General features: G+C 43.9%; 1 protein-coding gene across 6 annotated transcripts in view; it reads left to right on the forward strand.

Annotated features, from left to right (window-relative positions):
• Positions 1 to 4515: 4515 nt before the first annotated feature.
• The window catches only part of ACSL4 (acyl-CoA synthetase long chain family member 4), a 36940-nt gene continuing 28069 nt past the window's right edge, over positions 4516 to 13386 (forward strand). For 2 of the 6 annotated variants that reach the window (XM_082289194.1, XM_082289195.1), the window contains exon 1: positions 8477 to 8501. The gene's annotated coding sequence lies outside the window, so the exon portion shown is untranslated. Of the gene's footprint in view, positions 4609 to 8429; positions 8441 to 8476; positions 8502 to 13386 lie in introns of those variants that run through there. The other 4 variants (XM_082289199.1, XM_082289198.1, XM_082289196.1 and 1 more) reach the window with 4 other exon arrangements.

A 13386-nucleotide genomic window follows, 5' to 3' on the forward strand; every position in this document is an offset into this window, starting at 1 on the left:
GTTTTCTATGGTGATCTACTGATTGTTCTGCTGATAAGACATGTAACTATTGGCACCAACAAAATTTAATTTAGAGTTCCACATCTTTCCCTAGATTTATTGTGGTACATAGCAGAAATCTGTCAATACTGCTTTCCTTCCTTAAAATGTATACTCTTCAGTCAGGAATTCCTGGTCCAAACTGCATCCTATTTGTGATCTAATACTTTAAGGCCCTGCTTCAGGTGGGGCTTTTCAGTTTTGTCATAAACCGGACAGTAAGAGAACTACATTCTCTTTTGGCTTCGGGTAGTGTGCAGCCCTACCACTCTCACTGGAACTGCCTGTGAGTGCTGATTTGACCCAAGATCAGTAAATAACTAAGTGCCCACTTGGAGGAAAGAATCAGGGAAAAGAGAAAACCAGAAAATGTGTGCTCTCATTGCTCTGATGTCTTGAAGCCTAAGCAGGCAGAGTGTTACTGTCAGGCATTACTTCTGGAAAGCAAAGTAGCTCCAACCTCTGCGCACATCTGAGCAGGTAATGAAGCTGATGGTTTTGCAAAATACAAATGCTATGTCTGCAAGCAGGTACGTGTTTCTGTTTCACACACGGAATAGGGCTTAAACCAATGATTTAATCATGTCATGCAAGTATATGTTCAGTGCTCGCAAGCTGCGGTTCATTTTTCTACACAATGACTCAAAGTGAGAAGTCATATTTGGGTACATCAGGGGAACAAAACTGATTGCAGGTTTTTTGTTCAGAGAACCTATCAGACTTTGTCTCTACATTCCCCCTGCTGCTTCCCCCAAAGGCCCAGTATTATGGAGATACAACAAAGGGGTTTTTATTTTTCATGTAAAAATATAGAAATTTTTATTCTTTGACAACTGTTATAAACAGATTTGTAGATAATTTTTGAATCTGGTTTCCTGTATAAGACTAAGGGAAGAACAGAACTAGTTTGAACAAAAAGCACCAAAAACCAATTCATACGTTTGGTAGCAGTCCCTTTTCTTAAAATGCTGCTCTTTATTCACAACCATCCCTCAGTTCCCCCCACTGGAAATTCCTCCTTGGAATGCACTTACTTGGAGATATCAGTAAGCCTTTGTGTCACCAAATGTGTATGACTGACTGCTATGTTGGTTTTGTTTTCTTTTAAAACACAAGAGTCAGTTTAAAAAGGTCTGGAGTGCACAAAAGTGTGTTACTCCCGACGGGCAGAGTTCATGTGGAGGTCCAATGTGCAGAAAGGGGAACACTAGAACTTTACCAGCCTGAGACGAAATTCAGGTAACTTTTCTGAGAGACTGCTTGCTCCAAAATAGCCCACTTTGTGTACAAATTTTGTTTTCTGTTGTTTTGATTCTAACTGTACAGTCTGTGAAGAAAAACAGGATTGTATTTAGGAAATAGTTGATTTTATCAGTCACTGCTCCTAATATAAATAAACAACCCACAAGGCTCCAGATATTGATTTATTACTTAGATTAGAAGTGCTAAGATTATGCAATCCCTTTCCTGATATCAGGAACAAGGTGAGAAGCTCTTTACTCTTTTCAAGCTTGCACTGAATTGTGGGTGAAAAACAGAAACCTTCTAGGCCTTGGCTTCAGCCTCTCCTCAAGATTCCTTTCTCTTCTTTTGACCTCTGTGATAAGGCTGAAAATCAGCATCAGTACAGAATGACTTCACTGTCTGGGAAGTGCTGCTACACTCATCACATCCCACAGAGATCTTCGGTGGATGTTTCTTACTGGAATGATACAAAGGAGTTGCAACACGAGAGACAACGAGAATCCTTTCAGTCAGATTTGGTTTTGAGGATACTGTGACATTTTGTTATACAAAGATCATTTTAATTTTTGTTTGAAGACTCCTCCTAAAGTTTGCAAAGACATTTTACACATCTTGTAGTGAATGTCGGCTTCCTGACCATAGACTTCCTTGTCTTAACTTCCTGTTTTAAAGCCTTTGGAAGTATTATACATCCTCAGGGAATTACTAGTTAACCATAGCTTTATTTATAAAGAGCAAGTAAATCTGTTTCTGCTTTGCTTTCAAAACAGAATGTTTGGTGTCTTTCAAAGAACTGGTTTAAATGAAAATGTATCTTATGACAAACAAAAGAGCATATTCTACATCAGTAAATCCTATGAAAATCAGGCAGGCATTTGCATACCTGTAGCTGCAGGAAAGGTTTCCCATGGTCCTCTTTCTAAATCCTCCACAAAACAAAACAAGGCGTATTTGACTCTTCACCTGGACACCCTGTCTGTAGTAAGTATAATTTTTGGACTCATTCTTCTAATGATAACATGGCAGGTTATATTTTTTCCTTAATTGTAATTAATCAAAATTTGTTTCCAACTTTGCTGAAATTATTAGTTTGACCTAGATGTTCATCCTTCTGAAACAGATAAAGTATTTTGTGGAGCATCCCCAACAACACCACTGAGGCCTGGATATCAGTCAGTGGTGCCTGGCCTGGGGACAGGAGCAGACAAGAAAAAGTGCAGGCATTGGGGTTCCCCACAGAGCTTCTTCCTGTGGCACACAGGGCCAGCTTGCCCAGGGCCAAGAAGAGGTTGATGAGGCAGTCCCATGGCTTGGTGAGATCTCCAGCAGGTAGGGCATAAAGGGAGAGGCAAGGGAGAGTTACACTCAGCAGAAGTGCACAACCTGAAGCACCTGAAATCCATGTGGGAGCAAGGACATTCAGTCTGCAGCAGAGAGATGGAAGCTCCGACTTGTTGGAGGTACTGTGAAACTGCACCTGGAAAATGTGAGACTTGTCAGCCTAGAAGAGAGATGAATACAGTAGTAATGCAAGGAATCTGTGTTGCAAATCTGTGTTGCAAAACAAGGAGTGGCATAGAGAGAGAAGAGAGAATGGTTAACAAATGCAAAAGTCAGGGAACATCATACGGAAATACCAGGCGGATTGCACGGAACATACAGAAGTGATTTCCACCCAGCAAGAAGTTAAGACTGTGTAATGACATCAAGCTGTAGATGCTGGAAGCTTATAGGACTAAGAAAGAGAATGGATTTCTTTTCCATTGTTTATCAAGAGCAGAAATAGGCTACTTCTAGCTAAAGGTCTCTAAGCTGCAGAAGTCCTCATTGGGAACAGCATTATCCAGTGTGGCCATTCCAGTGCTTCAGCTGGCTTAGGCACAAGACATGCTTCCTTACCCACATACTCACTTAATTCAAAATCTAAGACTATAAGAAGTACAAAATAGCTGGAATAAATTACAAGTAGGTTTTCTTGCCCATTTGTTGTTTATGACAAAGATTTAGAAAATAGGCTGTGTCAGTGCTCTAGTTGGAAAAAAAAAAGTTGTGGCAAGTTGGTTTGCCCAACCTTTTCTAAGTATTTAGGGAGTTTAGATCAAAAAGGTAATCTGCATGAAACAGATATGGCTTGGGGCATCTTGTGCAATCCAGGTTCTCTCATTAGTGATGACGTAACATTAAGAAAAACAATGGGGTTTGAAACAAATTAAAACAAAGTGAGAGTATAACAGACTGCCCCAAGTGTCATAAAGTCCAAACAGCAAAACCCACACAGTGATTCAGCTCAGCCTCTATCCAAGGAAGTGATGTGCTTTTTGCTTCTCTGAGAATTATTAAATATTACATCCACATTGCATATGCAGTTGTTGCCAGAACATTTTCGACTCCTGCAAGGTGTTGTCTTTTATGGAAGCAAACTTGTTACCAAATATAGCAATGACTAAGTAATGTATGCCAATTTCGTTTTTTACACTCGGTCCCACTCCATATGGGGCGGGGGAGGATCCTGCTGGACTTCTGCTCGGCATAGATGGAGCATAGCATGTTTCCTCTTCCCTTACACTTCTTATTAAGAAGTGGTGTTGTCAGAAGCACGTTATTTTCTTCTTTGCTGAAGAAGCCTTAGACTCGAAAACAGCTAAAACCATCTGGCAAACTCTTGCATGAATCATGGGGATATTTGTAGCCTCTGGCTTTTTGAACCGCACTGTGAGTAATCCCAGTTGCTCTCGTCAGCACTGCTGCTGAAACCCGTTTCTTGTGTTCTGAGTAAAGACCAAAGGGGCCTCCGACTGGGCCTGGTGGTCTCCAGACTGTCAGGAGGCAAAACTGGGTTACAAACCTCTGTTCCAGCCTGAAAGATCCGGGCTGGCGGCCTTGCTGCTTCCAGCTGGAGCCTGCCCGGGAGGCTGTGCCCAGGGGTCGGGGCTGGGGTTCCTGGAGTAGCTTTTGCCGTGCGCCCGTAGGTCCGCCTGCCCCGCGGCCTGTTCCGTGAGCCTCGAAACCGTAACAAGCCCCCAGCGGGGCCGCGCTAACCGAGCTCTGCCCGCAGGCCAGGGTCCCGTGTCACTCCCTCATGAGCCTGCGAACGCCGGGGTCACCTCGGGACGCGCCGGCAGCACTGACCAGGGCCCGGGTCCGCGGCCGCCCCCGCCCCTTCCCCGGTGGCGTCACGGTGGCGGAGTGAGGGAGGGAGGATTGGGCGGCCCTGGCGGCGGCGGCGCGGGGCTCGCTCCTCCCCCGCGCCCTCAGCCATTTTAGCAGCCGGTACCGTGGCCGGTACCGTTGTGATCTCTGCCGGCAGCGCCGGAGCTGGGCGCGGTGAGTGCGGGCTCTGCGCGGCGGGAAGGCTGGGGAGGGGACGGGATGGGATGGAGTGGGGTGCGATGGGATGGGGCAGAGCCGGTCCGCTCCCCTTGCTTCCCCTTCGCAGCATCTGGGGAGCGGCGAGGGGCGGGAGGGTCGCCCCGCGCACGAGGGGGGCCCGCGGGGCTTCCGGAGGGGCCGAGGCGGCCGGGTCAGCCGGGGAAAGAGTGGGGGTTACACGGGGTCAGGTCCGTCCCCGGGGCCGTGGCTCGGTGGGGGACGGGCCGAGAGGATGCGCCGGGGTTCGGCGCCCCGGTACGGCTGGGCAGGAGCTGGCCCGGCCGCTGCCCGGAGCAGGTGGCGGCGGGGAAAGGCCGCCTGGAAGTGCCGCGCGGGGGTCGTGCTGGCGGCCCGGGGTGAAGCCGGGCGGGAGCGCCCCTGCCCGCCCCAGCGCCGCCCCGAGCTGGGGCTCCTCTCCAGGGCTTCCCCGCAGCTCCCGGGCAGCGCCGGCGCCTCTCGCCGTTCCCCGTTCCGCCCGCAGTCCGAGGGGCCGAGCGCGGTCGCTGCCGCCGGCAGCCGGACCTGCCGCCCGCCACTTTCCCGCTCCGCGCCGGGCGGGAACTCATCCCCGGCCGCTCCCTGGGCCTGCCCGGGGCCCTGCCCGGTGCCCTGCCCGGTGCCTCGGCGGGGCTCTGGCCTCCCTCGGAGCTCTCCGGCCCCCAGAGCCCCCCCACCCCCCGCCCGGATGCAGGGGAGGAGGCTGGGCTCGGGAGATGGGCTGATGCTGATCAGGAGAGGTGATTCACTGCTCAGCGCATGCTTCTCTGCTCGACGTCACAAAAGCACCTGTTAAAGGAAAGCAAGAAACTGGCTGAATATTTTTGTTGTCGTGTTCCTCTGTGATATATTTTGCTTTTTGGTGTTCTAGAACATCCCTTTTGTGGATTTTTGAAGCTTATTTGAAAAGCAAGTGTATGTGCACTGCCTGGCTCCCCCACCCTGACTGCACAGACCTCTCCTGATTCAGTGCTGCCCTTTGCCCAGTCCCTTAATGAAATAATTGTAGCATTTAGCTTTATAGTGTATAGCATTTGGGAAAAAAAATTAAATGTGAAACATTTATGTTAGGGAAAAAAGGAGTGATAGTACAAAATAGTTCAGTGAGGATGCTCAGTAAATATAGATGGAGGTTACAGAGAAATTTGGTGTCAAGGAATGTTTTATAGAAAGTAAATGGATGGTTGAAGTCCCTGATGGTGGTAAAAGATGATTGTCAGGGTAAGGATAATGTTGGTCCTTGCTTGGTTATGTTTTGCATCTTGGAGTGTTGCAGCATAGAAATAAGAATATGATTGGTGTTGTCATTTACTATTATAGACGACCTTGCAATTGTAGCCTTGCTAATTTCAAGTGCAAAGATGAGCAAATAAAGCTGCAGATAGACCTTAGAAACATATGGGTTTTTTTCTTTAAGTGATACTTAAGTGATACTTTAAGTGAATCTTTGGAATTTATCATCTCAGACTAACTGTGAAGTTCCACAGTCTCTGAAAGGACGTTCGATTTCATGTTTTATTTCTTCTGCTCTTTGTGCATGCATAAAAATTTTGTGTTTTAATACAATTCTACAGAAGCCTTAAATATTTCCACATAAAAGTTATTTTGGAAAATACTTAATGCATTTATAACATAGCTCTCGTTTCTTTGTATTTACCAGTTCCCCTTCATTGTCGTCTTAAACTAAAGAACTGTATAAACTTGAAACAGACGATGTCCCCCCAGAGCCTGCTATGGTGGGGGTTTCAGGAGGTGTTCATTATTTACATGTTTGCATCTCATGCATACTTCGCTCGTGTGTTACCTTTAATGCCGTCTGGAACATGCACCACCAGCAATGGCACTGCCCATTGGCTGCTCATTGAATAATCCAACAGCAGCAGCTATAAATTTTCAGCATAATAAATTAGCAGAGTTCAGCAGGTGACAACATCTCCTAACACAAGGGCGATGCCTCAGCCCTTCTATAAAACCAGAGGAACCACTTTGGAACAACCTACTATGGCAAGGCTTTGGTTACAAACATATGCCAGGTGATGTAACGGTATATATCTATATATATAAAATAGGTGCAGTCTTTTACACTGTTGTAAATGAAGTTAATACTCAAATTAAATACCAAACAGCAGCTTGAGTGAAGTAAACATGCAAAATATATTGAAGTTAATGATAAATAGAGTTAGGTAGTTAACATGACAAATGAATGAGTGCTCATTTATAAGAAAACCCTTCTGAGTAAGGCATTACTTAAACTAAAAAAGAGTTGGAGTTAATCATTAAGGGAAATCTCATTGTATACTCAAATAAGCATGTGGTCACTGTGCTTCAGGGCATTTGTTTTCTCAGGAGAGAGGGAAGTTGCATGGAAGGAGCAAAGCAATTTCCTGAGAAACAAAATTTATGGTTTTGTTCCATTTGTTCATAGATTGGATTGTTGTTTAGATGGTGCAATGTCTTCAACCTTTTTTGTGGAAGGCCTATCTCAAAAGCTGTCCACGCTGTTTAATTTTCCTACCTTCTGGAGCAGCTGCAGAGTGACTGCTTTGGTGTTCATCTTTGTTCTAAAGTCTCCTCCTCTTCTCCCTGTAACTGGGATTGCTGCCCTTCACATTTCTATTTGGAATAGGCTAGCTGTACAGAAGGGAAGCTTAAGAAAGTATTCCTCCTCTGCTGGTAGAGCTATGTTTGCAGTGGATAGGGATTATTAGTACTTTGCTGTTGCTTTTGTTTCATTATTGTTTTTGCTGCTGGTGGGGGAGGGAAATTCGGATTGCCCATAGTCTGCTGGCACTCCTAGAAGCTGTATGTTTCTTCAAAATGTTGAGCTCTGTAGGTAGGCACATGCACGTGAATGCTGAGTGCAGCACTGGTTACTCTTTCTGTGGCCACTCACTAGGGGTAACCTGCATTGCACTGGAAGTAGAGCACACACTGAAGTGGTGTGACGGGTTTCTCCAATGATCTCTGGTGCCTGTGGAGCCTGACAGCACCAAGGCCCTTTCTCACACCACTCTTTGTGGTCTGAGTGGTGCATGGGGAGGACCTTGCCTTAATCCTGGACATGCTGGAGCTGAGAGTTGGTTTTGCTTGTTTTATATGGACATGAGCTAAAAAGATACTGCATGGAAGATGATTTGGCCAGTGGCCAGTATTGCCTAGGAGCTGCTGTCTGTTTCCTTCTCTGCAGAAAGTACCTAGTGTGATCTGCACTGGGATCAACAAAAGTGGTTGGGCAGAACTTAAATAAACTACAGCAGCTCTGCTTTCCCTGCCCCACTTTTATCAGGGCTATCAGTTCCTACCTAGTACTGCATATGAAGTGCAGTCATAATCAAGATACAGCTTCGACTGTGTGCCAGGTGTGCATAACATTATTTACCTGACCAAGTGCGTGAGACAGAGGTTAGGAATGAGTGGTGGGGGTGGAAATTCCTCATGCTGTTGTTGTTGCCCTAGATAGGGAGCCTGTCTCCTGTTCAGGTTACTGTGCTGCTGCTGACCTGTGCCACCACAGCCCAGAGTAGCTTCTGAGTCAGGACTGAGCTGGGGCTGGCATCAACTTCTTGTTTACTGTGAGGGTGGTGAGACACTGGCCCAGGCTGCCCAGGAGGGCTGTGGATGCCCCAACCCTGGCAATGTCCAGAACCAGGTTGGTTAAGGCCATGAGCCTGCAGAGCTGCGATACATGGAGTGTCTGAGTGCAAGGCCTGATGGTACAATTGTCTGGAGAGTTATTTAAGATGATCCCAAATATAGCAGAAACCTCAAAGGCACATTGAACCATTTTTAAGTAAGGAAATAAATAGCACGGGCAGTGTTGGGAAATGGAGGGACAGAACAAGCAAGGAAAGGTGATTGTGGGCATGGGACTGGGAGGGATGGGAAGTGTTTTCCTTTAGCCATTATGTTGTCAGATAATCAGTTTGTATAATGGATGATTTTTAAAGTTTGAGTGCATGAATTGCTTAGGATGGATGTGAGGTTGGAGCAAATGCTGCCGCTTCAAAAAGTCAGTGTGCATTTTATTTGCTTTCCATTTGGAGTAACAGCCGTGTAATGTGAAGGATGTGAGGAATTGTTTTCCTTTTTTCTTTTTTTTGCTTCAGATAGAACTAAGCTCTTGAACTTGCCCCTGAAATCGAAGGGTACTTTTCATCTCAGTAAAGTGATTTTAAGGAATCCTAGATATTGAGAAATTATTTTTTAAAAAATAAATTTTTGCATGGGTTTTATAGTACAGTTAATCAAGGGATATTGTACATCTGGGAGTTCACCAGGCTTCAAGGTGAGATATCTTTATCTCCAAGGCAGAGATAAAGTGATCCACCAATTATCACAGAATTAAGAGTCTCGGATTTAAAGTGATCCAAGGTGGATCCTTAGTTAGCACTTTAAATCCGAGACTTAAATCTGTTATACTTGAATACCACTGTTGCTCAGTGAGGACAAAACTAATGAACTAGGATTTCTGGGATTTCCTTCAAAGTATATTGATGTGACTATTGATTCCTTATAGTACATTACTGCTTCATCAGTAGAGCATCTTTTTTTAAAAGCATACCTGTAACTTTCCTTACAGGTTTATATTTCTTTTTAAGTTCTTATTATAAATTCATTGGTCTGGCAATGGCAGCTGTTAAGTGTCAAAACCCAGAGCAGAAGACCTGTATGCACATCTGTTTTACTTGAAACTGTAATGATGCTGCAGCTCATCTCATGATTTTTGCTCATCACTTTTGTTAGTGTACAGGGAAAATGCCCTTATTTCTAAACACTGATAATCAGGAATGTTTTATAGCATAGTTGTATGATGGCAGGTAGAATATTGATATAGATATCAATTTAAAAAATAACCTATGCTTGAAAGACTCTGAAATTAGAAACAAGTTAACATTGCAAGGACAGACTTAAAATAGCACATTACATCCCAGTACTTGTTCTCTTACAGCTTGTACTAATTAAGAGATGTTTGAATTATCATTTTAATGACACTGAAGTGGTGTTCTGTTCTAACTCCCCTTACTACAGAAAGTAATATTGTAAGTGAGCAATACCAAGACAGTTACAGAAATGCTTGTGTTCAGATGATTTCTTTTTAAAAAATGATTTAAACTTAAATGAATGCTTTATTTTTAAAATACCTGTTGATGACACATTTACCCTACCCCCTTCCTTTGCTGTAGTATAAGCCTGTTCAACATGTAAAAGTTTTGACATTTAGTTAATGGTTGTGTTTGGCAAAAGTACTTGTTAGATCTGTACAGCAGACCTGGTTTTTGTTTGGGTGTTTTTAAGCTATTTTACAAGACAGTGCAACGCATTTTAAAGGGAAAGTAGTAGTAGTATAGTGTATTCTGATCTTTTTTCCACTTGGCAATGCACTTCACCCAATTGCATAGCATTTTAAATTTCACATTCATTAAGCATAATTCACTTATATGCTGGGGGACACGGAAGTGGATTGAAGTAATGTGAAAGGGTGGCATCCTGCACCACACCTTCACTGACATTTTCCTTTGTACATGCAGTGGCTCAGTTTCAGCAATTCAATATCCAGTTTATACAGCTGCTTGTTTGGCTGTTTACTATGTAACTTTAGAGAAGTAACTGGAGTGGCAGTAGTGCCTTTAGCTAAGGTTCTCACTGACTGCTGCTTTTCTATGGCAGTCTGTGAGTGTGCTGTGGGTGCATGGCTGGGCTCTGGTGCTGTCAGCAGTGCCCATTACACACCCACGTGTGGTTTGGCATCACTGGGGTGGGGGTTACTGGGGAGTGAGAGCTTGAACACTTTAATTTCTGTGCTGAAATTTTTGACCTTTAAACATCACGATTAAAAAAAAAAAAAAAGTCAATAACCCACATGCTGATGATGATTTCATGAAGTATTTCCTCCCATCCCCAAATAGTTGTATTTTTAGCCATGCCTCTGCTCACCTTGGCACTGCTGTAACTGATACATCCCTTGTATCCACCTACTCAGCTCATTGTCAGAGTAGCCCCTAAAACAGCTGTGTAACTGTCCTTCTTGGTAAGTGACCCTAAAGCCTTTTTAAGGGCCTTAATTGCAGAAATCCTGCTCAGAGAAGAAAAATATTGGCATAGAGAGGAACTGAATACATTATAATACTAAGTATGTAATACCACAAAGAGAAATTCTCCTCTTTGTTGGTAGTTTTTAAGCATGTTTATTTTGTTTTTCCCAGTTCAGGTTCTTGGAAAAGAAATACAAAGCAAATAACTGATTTCTGTGGAGCACCTGTGTGCCCTAAGGCACTTCCTTCACAGCTGCCAGAAAATCGTTGTCATGTATCACAGGAAGAACAGCCTTAACACTTGTGTTAGGTTTGCTTCAACAGTGTGCTAGTGCAAGTGAATTTTTACTATCCTCAGTTGCACAGATGCTTTTACAGACAGAAACACTGCTGTGCTGATATATCTGATAGCTTCTCCTGTGATTGTTTTCCAGCATGTCCATGTTCTACTGTGGCACCCAAAGGCCCCTGGCTACAGACCCTTGGACTCTATGCCCAGTGCAGGCAGCTCTCACCACGAGCCTGCTGTAGCCACTGGAGGAGCCTGGTGTCCTTCATTCCATCATCTCTCTGTTCTCCACACACACCTGTTAATTCCTGTGCTTGAATTTTTTATAGGAGGTGTAACATAAGAGATATCTCTTGTGGTTCAGGATAAAATGCACTGAATAGCCTGAAACAAAGTGAAAAGCTAAAGGTGTGCTGTGTTTTTGGAGACTGAGCAGCTGAGTTGCCTGTTCTACATCCAGCTTACTCAGCTCAATAGCAAGCCTCCTATTCCACAGTGTTTGCTAATATAAGAACTTTCTCAAAGTAAATACGTTTTCGTGTTCATATAGTGATTGCTTATCTTGCTACAAGTCTTGATTGGAGATGTTATAATTTACAAAAAAGTAATTTATTTATTAGGTCTGTTTCTGTGCACTAGGAGCCACTGTAAACTGGAACCAAAAAGAACGCTAAGAAGGATGTATTTAGAGAAACATTAGACTGTAAATAACGAGGACTGTCAGTTCCTCACAGTGAAATACAAAGAGCACTCACTGCTGTCAAGTTAGGCAGGTACTACAGAGTGTTTGCTCTAACTTCACCCTGTGTTGTAGTTCACCATTTTATTGCACATATTTATGGCAGGTAGCACATATAGCAGAAGGAGTCTTTGCATATTTAAATGTGTGCTGACATCAGTGTCCTGTTGAGTGGGTAGGGCTGAAGGAAGCTGGTAAGAATACATGGAACCTGTGTGGTCCTTGCTGGTAAGAGGGTGCAAGTATCTGTCTGAAAAAAAAAAAGGCAGATTGATGTAACTGATCAGATTTACTGAAACTCTTCACCTTGTCTAAGTGATCCAGTGAGTACTTTGTTGTTTCCTCCCCAGCAGTCATATGTGCAATAGTTTTGGAAAATATAATATTAAGTTCAGTTTACCTAAAGCACATGATAAGTAGAATACACAGTGAGTCATTCTCTTATTTGTCTTGGTAGCCAGAGGAGTTGAGCAGCCTATGAAATGTCACTATTTCAAATATACCCGTTCAGTGTGAGGAGCTGGACAGAGCGTATCACAGCTGAATGTTGGTTGGCTCACAGCAAAATCCCAAAAATTTATGAATGAGGGCGTTTGTTTCATAGCTTAAGCTGACAACTTGGCAGCCAGCTACCATACAGCCACTTTGGATTAGGAAGATTACAAACTCCTGACCTTCCACGAGTAAAAATTTATGACTATTAAAAGTATTTTGGAGTGTATAAAATTAATCTGCAATAAAATTTTTAAAAGTGTCTAGGTATGGGGGTTGGGCTTGGGTTGGGGTTTTTTTGGCTTTTGGTAAAGATAAAAGGAGGTTATATACCATGGTACAGCTGCTGGTTGCCTTTTTTTTCCCCATTAATACACTTCCATGGACACACTAAGCTTGCAAAGGCTGCAGCCAGCACTCTCACTCTGGCTCCTGGCAAAAGGAGGGGACAGCTTGGGGCAGCAACAAATAGGTAGAGGCTACTTTGTTCAGCAGTAGCTCCTTTTTGTGCTGTAGTTCTGTTTTCAGGCTTACTTGAAGTTCTTGCAAAGAACAGAACTGTGTGTCAGCAGAACTAAACCAAGGCGACCACTTCCTCCTGGCAGTGGTACTTTGTGGCACTGAATCGGGAGCGGTGTCAGACAGCCTGTGCAGCTACAGGTTGTGTGTGACCGGCTGCCTGCAGACTCTGCAGCCCAGGGGAACAGCCAGTGCAGCCCAGGTGAGATCACCACAGTCCAGATCTGCATTCAGTCACCTGCCATGAGCCTAAACTTGAAGACTCAGGGAACCAACCCCCTTGTTGCCCTGTTCACTTCTCATTTGGAGTCTCACTTACACTGAGGTCATGTTTATGTCAAATCAGTGAAGTAATTTGTTGAAGTTCTGTTGTGTCCTAAAAATTGCTTCGAATACTAACCTTTCTAACCTCTTTTCTATTCCTAATATGGCACTTTTTGTTGTGGTTTTCTTACACAATGAAAATGCAGATACTAAAAGAATTGCAATACTGTATAGGTAAAATGTAGTTTTACAACAGTATTTTCTATAGCTTTGAATGTTATGTAGAAGAGTAAGCAGTTAGTGGTAACGTCAACTAACAGCAAAGTGATACAAAAATATAAAGAAAAATTAAAAAGAAGGAAGAGATCTTTGTTTGTGGTGTCCGTGGTCTTTTTGCACCA

This window comes from Coloeus monedula (genome assembly GCF_965178545.1).
Source record: "Coloeus monedula genome assembly, chromosome: 12".
NCBI classification, from domain to species: Eukaryota; Metazoa; Chordata; class Aves; order Passeriformes; family Corvidae; genus Coloeus; species Coloeus monedula.